Source organism: Anas platyrhynchos, chromosome 14, assembly GCF_047663525.1.
Source record: "Anas platyrhynchos isolate ZD024472 breed Pekin duck chromosome 14, IASCAAS_PekinDuck_T2T, whole genome shotgun sequence".
Taxonomy (NCBI): Eukaryota; Metazoa; Chordata; class Aves; order Anseriformes; family Anatidae; genus Anas; species Anas platyrhynchos.
In genome coordinates, this window is record NC_092600.1 from 12,158,202 (window position 1) to 12,170,383 (window position 12,182).

The window sequence follows — 12,182 nt, forward strand, 5'->3', positions numbered from 1 at the left end:
TCTCTTCCTCCCCCTGCAATGAAAGTCTCAGCGCCACAAACAAAGAAACTCCAGGGAACGGACCTCGGTGGAGATCCGTTCCGCTGCTCTTTAAAAGGGTCGCCATCCAGACAGAAATCGGGGGGCACAAAGGAAGTCCTGGCCCGGCAGCAATGTCACCGCACAGCTTAAGGGCTCTCTGTGCCCGCCGCTCCTCCCCCAGGGACCGAAACCCCAGGGAAGTCACGGGTCTCCTCTCCTGCTCTGCTCCAGCAGCGTGCGGCCCCGCAGCGGAAGGCAGGGCAGGCGCCTACAGGCTGCCCCGACGCAGCAGCCGGAGCTGGCACACCACAGATCCCTCCCTGCGGATGCTGCTCGCCCAGCACGGTTAGGCTGCCCTCCTCATCCTCTTCCTGCGCCCTCGTCCCCAGGCCACTGGACGGGTGACAGGAGCCTCAGGGCAGCCTCAGCATCCAGCTCCAAGCCCCTCGCCACCCACCGGTGCCATGCCCCCAAGTGCTCTGCCCACACGGCCACTGCTGCTCCGGCAGAGGTGCTGGGAGAGCCCTCTCGGCTCGGTTCCTCCCTGCAGAAGCAGCTACGCCGCAGCCCCTCGGGCGCGTCGGGGGCAGCTGGGCCCAGTGTGGCTGCAAACACTTGTTGTTGTGAAATTCCTCCTCCTCCCCTCCCGAGCACGCACGCATGCACGCACGCACAGGCACCGCCAGAGTAATCAGGCTTTAGAGGAGAAAAGCTCCAGGGCTTAGCGGAGCAGGAACCCACGTCCCCACCCCAGCAGCAGCTGGGGGAGGGCAGTGCCGGAGGGGGCCCCTCGCCTGCCACGCTGCCCTGGGGAGGCTGCGCACAGCAGCCCCCACGCAGGCAGCATTCCTACGGCCCCGCTGTCCCACAGGTCCCCCTCGGCTGCAGCCCCTCGCTGTGCAGGGAGACGGCCACGCACCGAAGGCTCTGCTGGGACCCCCCTGCCCAGCCTTGTGGTGCCTGCACCCTGCTAGAGCCCAGGATGCTTCCTCCAGACACAGCCCGGCAGCAGGGCTCTGCGCACCGCCTCACAGCACCGCCGTTAGCTGCTGACGGGGGCAAGGTCCCCGTGCCAAACACCACATTACTGGAACAGGAAGAGAGCCCATCTCACCCCGACACAGGAGACAGCTCGCCTGCGGAGAAAAACACCCCCACCCCTTGCACTAAAACCGCTTGCTTCAGCTGCTGCGGGATTTAAGATGCAGTGTGGATCGATGCAGGACTCGGGTTCCAGCCTGGAGCTCTCCAATTCACGTGGGAAGGGAGGGCTGCAGCGGCAGGACAGCCTGCCCTTCCGACTGGCGGCCACGTGTGCAGCGCCGTGGCCCAGCCCCGGGCCAGGCAGGGAGAGGTCGGCAGCAAGGCCAGGACGTGGCTCCGTCCGGGCGGCCGCAGGGTGCCGGGGAGCAGCGGGAGCAGCGGGCCCCGTCCCCATCCCCAGCTCGCTCCTGCGGCGTTAGGCCGGGTCACACCTCAACGACAAAAAGCCAGCGGCGCTGGGGCCAGGAGGGGAGCGCGGCAGGAAAAGCATCTAACGGGAGGATGTGAGATAAAGCAGCCCGGCGGCGTTATCTCACGCCCGCCTGTGACCGCCTTTCCTGCGGCCCTTCTCCTCTTCCGCCGCTCGGGGCAAAGCCCTGTTCCCCCCCCACGGGTGGGCAGCTCCTGCCTCCGGGCAGCTGGCACCGAGCCGCTGCCCAGGTGAAGGAAGGGCCGTGGCCACCTGGGCGCGGATCGAGGGGCGAGTGCCAAGCGTGCGACACCCAGCAGGGCTCACCCCAGTGTCACACGGCTGCACGGGGACACTCCACTTCAACCCCTGCCCCGCACACCCACAGCTCACAGCCAGACCCAGTGCTGAGCAGGGTGCCCCAGGGCACGGTGCCGGATCAGACCCGGATTTACCAGCCTGCCAAACTCACGCTTCTGTCCTCCCCGTAATCCGACGGAGCCTGAGCTGACTGATATCACTCAGACACTTTTTGAGGCTCTTTGCTGCACCCCTTCTTTGACACCCCGCTGCGTGGGCACTGGCTGCAGGACATCAGTCCCAGCTGGAGCTTGCTGCTGCTGCTGCCGCCAAGCCCCCCCCTTCCCCGCTGCCCGGCTCCCTCCTGGCTGTGCTCCTGGCAGCCCTGCACCTCCACGCCTCTCTCTGCACAGCAGCACGCTGCGGTCTCCGTCTCCATCAGTTATTTCCAAGGGCACATCTTCCCCCGCGGTCGGCCGTAACGGCCAGCCCTCTCCAGCTGGCTGGATCAGGAACCTGCTCTCTGGTCCCACCCCGCTGTGTAAATCAGGTCCCAGCAGCTTGGAGCCCCCCCCCCACAGCCCCAAGCTGGGGCTGAGCGAACCCCGCAGCCTCCGCCGACGTGGGCTGCTCAGCGCAGAGCCTGCCAGGAGGGGAAGGGCTTTGTGTGCTGCTGGTAAATGGCTTTCCCCAAGGACAGCGAGGACCACGGGACTCCCACCCTGAGCGGCCGCGGGCAGGGCACGCGTGGGTCCCACTGCTCCTCGTCCCCACGGGCCACCTGCAGCACCCACGGGCACCCCTGCAGCACCCCACAGCAACCTAAACCACGAGCGCTGCGCTCCAGGCTCGGCGCCAGCGGGACGAGGCCCCCGCAGCCCCTTTCCCCACCACCCCCTGGGGGATGACGGCTCCCGGAGCCGCCACCGTGCGTAACCCTCTCCACCCAAGCGCGCTGCCGGCCGTCGCAGCCGGGTGCCCTGGAAAGCACCCAGCTGCCGGAGCAGAGGGGCAGCCGCGCCGAGCCAGCAGCCCCGCCGCCGCACAATCCCACCATTGTCCCAGCTGCAGCTCCGCGGCCGCCAGCTCCCCGCCATCTGCACCCGCCTGGCGCTGCCTCCGGCTCCCGGGGCCCAGGCCGCGGGGTGCCCGGCTGCGGCGGGCACAGACGGGACCCCCCCCTTAACCACCGGGGCCACCCCACGCCCCCACACGTCTTGGCCGCTCTTCCCCAGCCCCTGCCTAGGTTGCTAATTACTGGGGTGTGTGTGTGGGGGGGGGGAAGGAATTAATTATCTTAATCCCGTCTTTATGATTGACCCGAGTGAAGACGGAGGCACCCCCCCCCGCCCCTCTCTCTGCTCCTGCCCCCCCTTTGCGGCCCCCATTCCCTGGGGAAGGCGCCGGGCGGCGTCATCTGGGTCCCTGTCGGAAGGTGCTTAGCTCCAGACGCGGCATTAAGCAGCATGTGATGCGCTTGCTCGCCCAGGTCTTTGCACCGCACGGCTTAGGCTGGAGGCGTGCCAGGGTTCAAAGGGACACCAACAAGGTCAGGAGGCCCCAGGACGGCCCCGGTGGCCCCCGGCCCGATGCACAAGGTCCTGGGCTGTTCTGGAGAGGGCTACAGAGACCTGAGCCTAGGGAGACCTGAGCACCATCCCTGCGGGATCCCCTCCAGCGTGGACCGAGCCTCAGGACGGGTCTGGCAGCGCACACCCCAGGGCCTGAGCTGCCAGTGAGCTCCAAGAGAGCTGGAGCCCATGGAGAGGGCTGGGTAGCCCCAGAAACCTGCCTGGAGCTGCCCTTCCATGTAACTCCCTGCCCCAGGGACCAGGAATGCCAGCCTGGATGCTCCCTGGCTGAGCCAGCAGCGGCTCCTGCCATCCCAGCCCCAGGCTTCTCCTTTCCAAGAGCTTCACCCAAAAGAACCCAAAACCTCCAGAGCGGCGCACCCCACTGCTCCCCTTCCCTGGGCTCAGCTCAGCGCTACAGGAGTGCCAGCAACTCTGAAAAAAAGGTGGCAAGAGGAACTCCCGCGGCCCAGCACCTGCAGAAGCAATCAGCGAGCGGTGCGCACAGCGGCTGGCTGATTGCAGGAGCCGTTTATCCTCGGAGAGGAGCGGGAGAGGCGCCTTGCTTCTTGTAAAAATGACGGCCGGTGCTTTCCAGCCCCCCTGCATTATTTCACTGTCCACTGCCCAGCATTACTGGAAAGTAATCAGCTCCTTCAGATGTAAAAACTCTTGTCTTTAAAAATAACTTCTGCTTTCCTTTAATTTTAAATAAATCAATCTCCTCCCGTAAGAGCCACTGTTCGTTCAGCCATGCACAGACACGACTGTAAAGAGAGAGGAAAAAAAAAAAAAAAGAAGAAGAAAAGCTGAAGCCGAGGTGCTCCCAGGCTCAAGAGACAAAGAGAGAAAATAAAAGTTCAGCTTTTTAAATTCCGGGAGCGCGGCTCCCTCCCCATTGTGCGCTGCTTGGTGGGCACTGGGGCCACGCCATTGTCTGGCCGGCAGAGGTGGAGCAGACGGACGACGGAAGGGAAACCAGCGTCTTTTCAGCCTCTAAAAAGGAGGCACTACGTGGCTGTAATTGTGTCCACCGCGGGGTTTTTGTCCCTGCTTCCTCCCCCCTCGCCCCTCCCCGTGCAGCCCAGGCAGCGGCCAGCCACCCAGCACGGCCCCCACCTCCCAGTAAAGCACTGGGATAGACAGACGGGCAGCCAGGCAGACAGACAGACCCACCACGTCACCGCCAGCCCTAACCGTTGCCACTGCCCTGGGCTGGAGGCACCCTCACAGCCCAAATTTTTTTTTGGGGGGGGTCAGACGTGACCCCTGCAGCATGGACGATGGGCGTGATGCCAGTGGTGGGGGTGCGAGGGGTGTCCCAGGGCACCCGTGGTGCATCCTGGCCACTGAACAGCCAAAAACACGTGGGGAAACCGAGGTGAAGCAAGGTAGGAAGGGAGAAATCACGCCGCAGTCTCCCAAGGCGAAATGTCCCTGGAGGACATCTGTTCAGCAGGACCTGTTAACAGGCAGGGGTACCATTAGACAACGACAAGGACGTCCTGCACCTACGCTGTTTGCAAGTCTTCATCTCCATCAACCCAACAGCCCCCGAGCTCTGCCCTTCCCATTCATCCTCCCCAAAACTGGTCCAGCCAGCAGACCAGCTCCTGGGTGCGCAAAGAAAGTTACCCCCATGCACTTTGGGATGTCCAGAGAGGACGGGGAGGCTTGGGGCTTTTTGGGGCAGCGTTGTAAATGCAAAGCCTCGCCCCGGGCACTTGCAGGTGAGCTGGCCAGAGGTGTGCCAGGTCACCGGGTGGGCACGGAAGGGCTGGTTGTGGCAGCCGCTCTGCTCCTCTCCGCTCCCGAGGTGGCACTGGGGGACGCTAAGAAGCCAACTCCTGAATTAAAAAGGCTATGGAAGATTAAATCCAGCATCTGGAAATAGCCCTGAAAGCAGATGGCAAATCATCATGGTGCACAGAGTGGCTTCCACCGGCCTCCTCCTCGCAGACAACCGCTCCTGCGGCGCCTCCCAAGAACAGCTCTGGGCACCGGGGCAGCCGGAGCAGCGAGTGCCAGGCGCACGGTGCCACGCTGCCCACGGCTCATGCGCCCACCAGGGATGAGCAGCGGGGCCACGCCGCCCTCCTGTGCGTGCCCAGACCAGCGGGCAGAAAGAAATGCCACCTCCCCAACAGCTCCTGCCTTGCACAGACACGCTCAGACCAACAGCGAAGTGCCCTGGTCTTCCCCAGAGGGCACGACTGCTGTGCCAAGCACGGATATACCACCAACATCGCCACCTCTGTGCCCGAGGGGAAATGGAGAGCCGATCCCATGCCAGCAGCACCCCAATCTCCTCCCAGCCATAGTCCAGGCACCCAACCTGCCCCGGTGCTCGGCCACCAGCACGGGCACCGGCCACTGCCCGAGCCCACGCGGGCCCTTGGGGTGTCCCACGGCACCCAGCTGGGAAACGTGGCTCCGTCCTGCCTTTGAGGGGTGGTGGTTGTGGATTAAGGAGTCTTAAATGTCAGACGACCAGGCGCTCCCTCGAAATCCACTTATCTCCGCTGCCACTTGGAAGGGCCAGAGCAGGGCGGTTATGGAGATAACGCGATTTGAAACGTCCATCCGAGTGTTTCAGGGCTCCATTTGCCCTGTGGACAACTCCGGGCGCCTCCTCCTCCCCCTCCTCTGCTCACACAGCTGCTGCCCGGGGACCCAGGCGAAGGAGAGCCCAGCCACAGCCAGCCCCTGCAGCCGGGGGGACAATGGGGGGCTTGGCAGCGTCGCCTCTCCCGGTGCTCTCCCTGCACAGCTCAGCCCCCCCTGGTCCCCCCACCCCGTGCCAAAGCCGCGCCGTTCGCTGCCCAAATCTGAAAACGACTGTAACTAAAACCTACCAGATTGAGACTCGGGAAGCCCCCCCCGCCTTTCCCCGCCGCCTCCCCCACCTCCCTCCAAATGGGATTGAACAGATCTGTGTTCGCAGGAGCCGATCTCACAGCCAAGCAGCATCTGACATTCACGCGCCGTGGCACGGCTCTGCTGGGGAGCGCTTCCATGCTCGCCCACTCCCGGCCCGGCGTCAGCTCCCCAGCGCCGTCCCACGCCCAGGGCCGGAGGAGGAGGCACGACACAAAACGGGCGCTGAAGAGCAAGCGCTGGAGGAAACCCATGAAATCCCAGAGGATAACACGAGGTGCTGTCCTCTCCAGGCTAGCCGGCAAACCAGCACGGGGTCTGCGGGACGAGGAGACGTTGGTCCGCCCTGGAAGTGAGACGTGGTCCCAGCCCACCAGAACCACCCTACAAATCCCCCAGGCCCTCCTGGAGGGAAGCCTCCAGCACCAAGGGTGCAGCTGAGCCCCCCCAGTGCCTCCCCATCACGCTGCCAAGGGAGGTGACCAACATGATTTCAAGGCGGCGATGCTCAGGGGACCAGGGCTGACCATGGGAAGGGCACTGGGGACGTTTGCAGCCAGGAGACACCGAGCCCATGGCTGCAGCATCCTGGGGCAGGAACACGGCACCGCAGCCGGCACCGCTACCCGAACACTGCCCTATCCCGGGGGGTGAGAGCAAAACGGAGAGAGTGTCTCAAAGGAAAGGAACCCAAGCCCTCCGAGTGGGAGGGGACATAAAAGGGAACTGAAAGAGGTTTTGGCAGAGACACGCTGCTTTCCCTCGAGCCAAGAGAGCTGCGGGGAGCCCTCCCACCGAGCCACCCCGCCACGGCCCTGGGCACCCTGGCAGGGGCACCGAGTGCCACAGAGGGCCCCCAGACAGCCTGCGCCTGGGGAGACCCCCCCCAGCCCTCCAGAGCTACGAGGCCTAAGACGTGTGAATCGCCACAGCTAACAGATGGGCCGATTAAAGCATAAATTACTTGGGGTATAACTGATAACCAGGTCACAGAGAGACTGATCAGCATCAGCAAAGCTTCTCGAAGTTAATTAAAAGCAAAGTTGGAGGCACGGCAGCATGGGAGTAGTTGTTGATGAAGAGCCCCAAATCCATCAGTGCCACGGCCAAGAGCAGCCCCAGCACCGAGGCCCCTCTTTCTCCCAGCTCTCTCGACCCCACAAACCTCCAGAAGGTTCTGGAGGCAACGCGGTGGCAGAGCACACCCCCAGGGGATGCTCAGGACCCCCACGGGCAGCGGGGCGCGGGGCCAAGCGGATGGATGTGGACCAGCCCGTCAGCCCTCTGCCGGCTGAAGATGTATTTGAGAGGACCTGGTAGCACCTCAGCCTCCCACAGCACCAAAAACACCCCCAAGGGCAAGGCTGCTGCGCTGACAGCAGTCATGTGCAAACCAGCCCAGGGTCCTGAGCACCCGAAGAGAGCCCTCATCCAGCACGCACGGGCTGCTGCTGCTGCTGCAGGAGTCATTTTAACACCAGGAAGGTGGCTGTGCCATCAGGAAGCAGCCGGGGTCCACAAATGGCAGCTATTGACAGATGTCTAATAGGACGCAGAATAATCCCATCTTCCTCGGGGAGGATTCGGGTCGCCCTTGCCCTCACTGGGGGCTTATCCATTGTCTGGATCTGCTGGCGGTTGTTATTTCTGGTCAGCACCATGTTTTACTTGGCCGTGCGGGCAGGAGAAAAATCGGAAGAAGAAGAGGGAGAAAAGGAGGAAGGCTGGATGGCCGTGCTGGGGGTGGGCAGGGCACTGCTCTGTGCCGTGGCAGAGAGCCCCCAGCAGCACCCCACAGCCCGTGGCCACTTTGGGCACAGCCCCAGCTCGACGCAGGAGCTGCCCCGTGCCTCCAGGAGCCCCAAGGGACTGGTGAGGAGCAGTCCTACTGCAGGAGCTCTGAACCCACAGCTCCCCCCAGGTGGGAACAAACCCCAGACCCGCCTCATCCCCCAGCCTTGGACCCCGTCCTGTGCTCCCCGGGCAGCAGCCAAGCCCCGCTGGTGCCTGTGGGGCTCCCCAGAGGTTCCCAGCACCACCAGACACCGCTCTCGGCACAACCAGCGGCCAGGATCCGCACCCAGCCCCCCTCCATCTGAGCATAACGGGAGGGGTCAGGGCAGAAAAAGGGGGCGAGGGGAGCCCAGGAGCTCCCAGGGCAGAGGAATTCGAGCTGTGCCCCGAGACTTTGTGCTTCTCACCACCTACCCAGCCACCCCCGGCAGTGACTCGCGGCGCGTCCCCACTCGCCGGGCAGGCACGGCGCCCCGGTCCTTTGTGCGTCGGGCTTGCTTTCTAACGCCACACGTTCTGCCTGCAAAGCACTAAGACAATGAAAGGCTCCCTCCCCGCTCAGCGGGCTCTCACTCCTCCCGCCCCGCTTCCTGCAAGAGATCGAGGGCAACGCTGCACAAAACCGACTCTCCCGAGCCTTCCCTGCGCTCGGTGCCACTTGTCATTCAAGCAACCCCGTGGCCTTTAAGCTGCCAAGGTACCAGAGCTGCTCCGGAATCGGAGTTAGCTCAGCTTCTGCCCTGGAGCAAGGAATCTGAAACACTGCCACTGGAAACGAAACAGAGCATCCATCATTTTTCTTGCCAGGAATATATCCAGCCCAAAAAGAAATACTGCCTGCTAAACAGCCAGCAACAAAAGCCCTCGGTTTCACCAGCAAAGCGAAGCCCAGCATCTCGCCTATCGGTCATTTCCACGCAGGTCCCGATTGTCTGCTCGGTGGCAGAATTAAAAAAAAAAAAACCCGAAACAAAAGGAGCAGAGGAGCTGGGCTAGGGCCGGCGGGGCCGGGGCTGCGGGAGGGCTGGGAGGAGGGTGATGGTGCAGACAGGGTCGGGATGGCTGCCGGGGACCCCTGGGCCCCACCCAGGATGCTAGGACAAAAACTCAGCGGCTGGGAAAAAAGGACGCAGGTGTCAGAGCCGGGGCTGGAGGGGCCGAGATGCGCAGACCGCCAAGGAGCCAAGCGCCGCCGCCGCCTCCTGAGAGCCCCGCTGCAGGGGGGCTGCCCGCTGGACGCCCCCCGTGCCCCCTGCCCAGGAGCCACCCCGTGGTGCCCAGCAGGTCGCCGCCCGGCGTTTTCCCCGTCCCCTCCCCGGGCAAAAGGAGCCACGCATTCCCAGCCAGGCCCAGCCCCCAGCACAGGCACGCCAACCTAAATATCTGCGAGAGGCTCTCCCCTCCATGGGAACAGCCGCTATACGCAGAGTTCACATGCCCCAGCAATGCCTGATTAAACTCCCAAACTCCAAGGGAATACCCCTGAGGCTGTCTGAAGATAAGCGAGAAACGAGACCGCTCTCAGGAAACACAAGAACTGGGAAAGAGCAATCACTTTTTTCTTTTCTTTTTTTTTTTTTTTAAATCTACAATAATACAGATCAAACCCCGGCGCTCCCGGCCGGGCACCGAACGATCGCTCGGGCCCAGGAGCTCCCACCCCGCTGTGTGCACCCACAGGGCTGCCCAGCATCTTACTGGGGCTGGGGGTGGTGGAAACTGGAGACCCTGGTGCACGGCACCTCAGGACAGCACTGCCTGACCCAAGCAGCCACCGTGTCCCCACGCCACCACCGTGGCTGCACGCATCGGGGAGCCCAGGGCACAGAAGGGTGAGGAGGAGAGACCTGGGCTCACTCTTCTGCACCAGGCAGAAGATGCAGAAGGTCCTGACACAAGCAGGAGGACACCAAGCCAGGGAACGCCACTGCCCAGAACCCTCCTCCCTCCGTACCTGCTGCAGACGGAGCGCCCAGCTCCTTGTCCCTTGGGGAGCAGAGCCACGGGGGTTTTGCAGTCCGGCCACGAGCGGTGACACCAAGCACTCGGAGACGCCAGGGCTCTGGGGAGAGCAGCCAGCTCCTGGCAGCCCGCGGCTGGGCTCCGGGGGCAGCGGGGGAAAGAAACGGGGGAAGAAGTGGGGGCATCGCTGCTGTGACACTGGTTCCAGCAGCGACCGTCTGTGATGTCACGAGAGAAATTCTGCCACCAGCCCACGGGGAGGGAGACTCAGGTCACGAGTAGCCCCTGGCCACAACCACCTCTGTGCCTTCACCCTCTGTTCATCCATCCCCACGCAGCACCAGGACCACAGGGGAAATCCTGCCCCGATGCCACGCCATGCTCTGCATGGACACCAGTCCCTGTGCCCGGCTCTCTGCTGGTTCCCCAAGAGGAAGGACGTCTTCCTTCTCTGTAGCTTACCAGAACAGCACAGAAAAATATCAATCTTAGGCAGGAGGATGGCACAACTGGCGGGAGAACAGTTCCCAGAGAATGGCTGGACACAGGGCGGTGCCGCAGGGGCACGGTGGCACTGCGTGGAGAGCCCCGGTGTCCTTTGATCGAATGACAAGTTTGGTGACAGAAAGCAACTGGATCACTACAGGGCACACAGACCTCCACTGGGGTCTTGCACGCAGCCACGGGGCAGCGTTCCTGCATCAGCAGCACTGCCTCACCAAAAAAAGCACCGCTGGGATGGGTTGCGCAGCAGCAGACCCCAGAAAACCAGCCACAACTGCCCAAAAGTGGAGCTGGGAAGGAGCAAGGGGCCACCACCGCCACCAGGCATGGCACGAGCCAGGACGAGGCAGCAAAGGGGCTGCAGGATGCCCCAGCACGGAGCCGAGGGGCTTGCTCTGCAGGCAGCACCACAAAGAGCAGCCAGGAACAAGCTGGCTCCCGTGGTGGTTTGCAGCTAAAACTAGAGCTCGGCATAAACACCCCTGCCCTTTCTCACTTCCCCAGTGGCTGAGGAACGAGGTGGAGGCTGGATGTGTTTGCCACCACCAGCGCCTGCTGCACTGCTGCCTACCCCTGCCCCAACCACCCCTGTGGGTTCAGAGCCCCTCGCCCCTTCCCAGTCACAAGCTGCTGCTGCCGTCCCCACGCCTGCTCCTGGTGGCTGTGACCATCCCGTCCCACAGGCATGGGGAGCAGGGGGAATAGGCAAAACGAAACCCACCACCACAGGCAGAACGGGCGCCAGCAATTTGGGAAACACCCCGGATGACCCCACTGGTCTTGTGGTGGGCTGCTGGCAAACCCAGGGCATGATTAAGGGAACGTTTGTGAAGAGCACTGCACAGGCAAAACAGCAGAAGGCACGTTTCCATCCCAAGGGCTGCACAAAGGCTCACCCTAATTTTTTTCCTCCTTTGTTTGTTTTTGACTGGTCTGACATCTGGCACATCCAGGTGAAGGGGAGGAAGCAGTCCCCACGAGGCCCAGTGGCCCTCTCCTCCTGCTTCAACCCCCTGCCACAGCCACCCAGCTGCCGGGCCCCACGCACCCTCTGGGCACCTTTCCTCCACGTGGCACAAGCCCAGGACGGAGAAGACCCCCCCCTCAGGACCCACAGCGAAAGACGCACTGGGAAAACCATGGCAGTGCTGCCTGGGGTTGAGCCCAGGCTCCTCGCCCCCACTGCCTCCCCGGGGACCTGAGCTGCAGCCCCTGACCACCGGCCTCGTGCCGGGGCTGCTGGCACCATGCGCCCCCACCGCAGCAGCTCGAGCGGTTTAGGTTGGACCAGTGCAAGTCCCCGCTGCAAGACCCCCGAGGCGTAAGGCTCGCTGAGCTCTTAATGGGCTTACAGAGCTGCTCCGACCCAAGCAGCTCCCCCAGCACCGGGGCTGGGGGCCTTAAAGGCGCCACCAGGCAGGCCCCGTGGCACCGCCGGCACGAGCCAGCCCCGGCGCAGCGTGGCCACGCCAACGCCTGGCAGCCCGGAGCATTCAGCGTGCCCCGAGCCCCCCAAACCTCTGTCCCAGCCCTGAGTGCTCCCCCACAGCACTCAGCCTCGAGGACAAAGAGGGATGTGTCTCCCCCCACCAGCTGCCCCGGTGCTAATCCCCCCTCCACGGGCTCCCTGGGGATGCCACCAGCCCCCTGGGACGCCCGGCTCCTGCTCTGCGGAGCAGCCGGGGAGCTGCACCCTGCAT

At 63.6% G+C, this 12,182-nt stretch overlaps 1 protein-coding gene across 7 annotated transcripts in view; it reads right to left on the minus strand.

The window, feature by feature from the left end:
- Positions 1 to 12,182, minus strand: part of CXXC5 (CXXC finger protein 5) — a 34,117-nt gene that overhangs the window by 5,850 nt on the left and 16,085 nt on the right. Inside the window, exon 1 of one of the 7 annotated variants that reach the window (XM_005009975.6) lies at positions 1,136 to 1,912. The exons of 4 other annotated variants lie outside the window; for them this stretch is intronic. The gene's annotated coding sequence lies outside the window, so the exon portion shown is untranslated. Of the gene's footprint in view, positions 1 to 63; positions 420 to 478; positions 876 to 1,135; positions 1,913 to 12,182 lie in introns of those variants that run through there. 2 more of the 7 variants (XM_072023369.1, XM_038186416.2) reach the window with 2 other exon arrangements.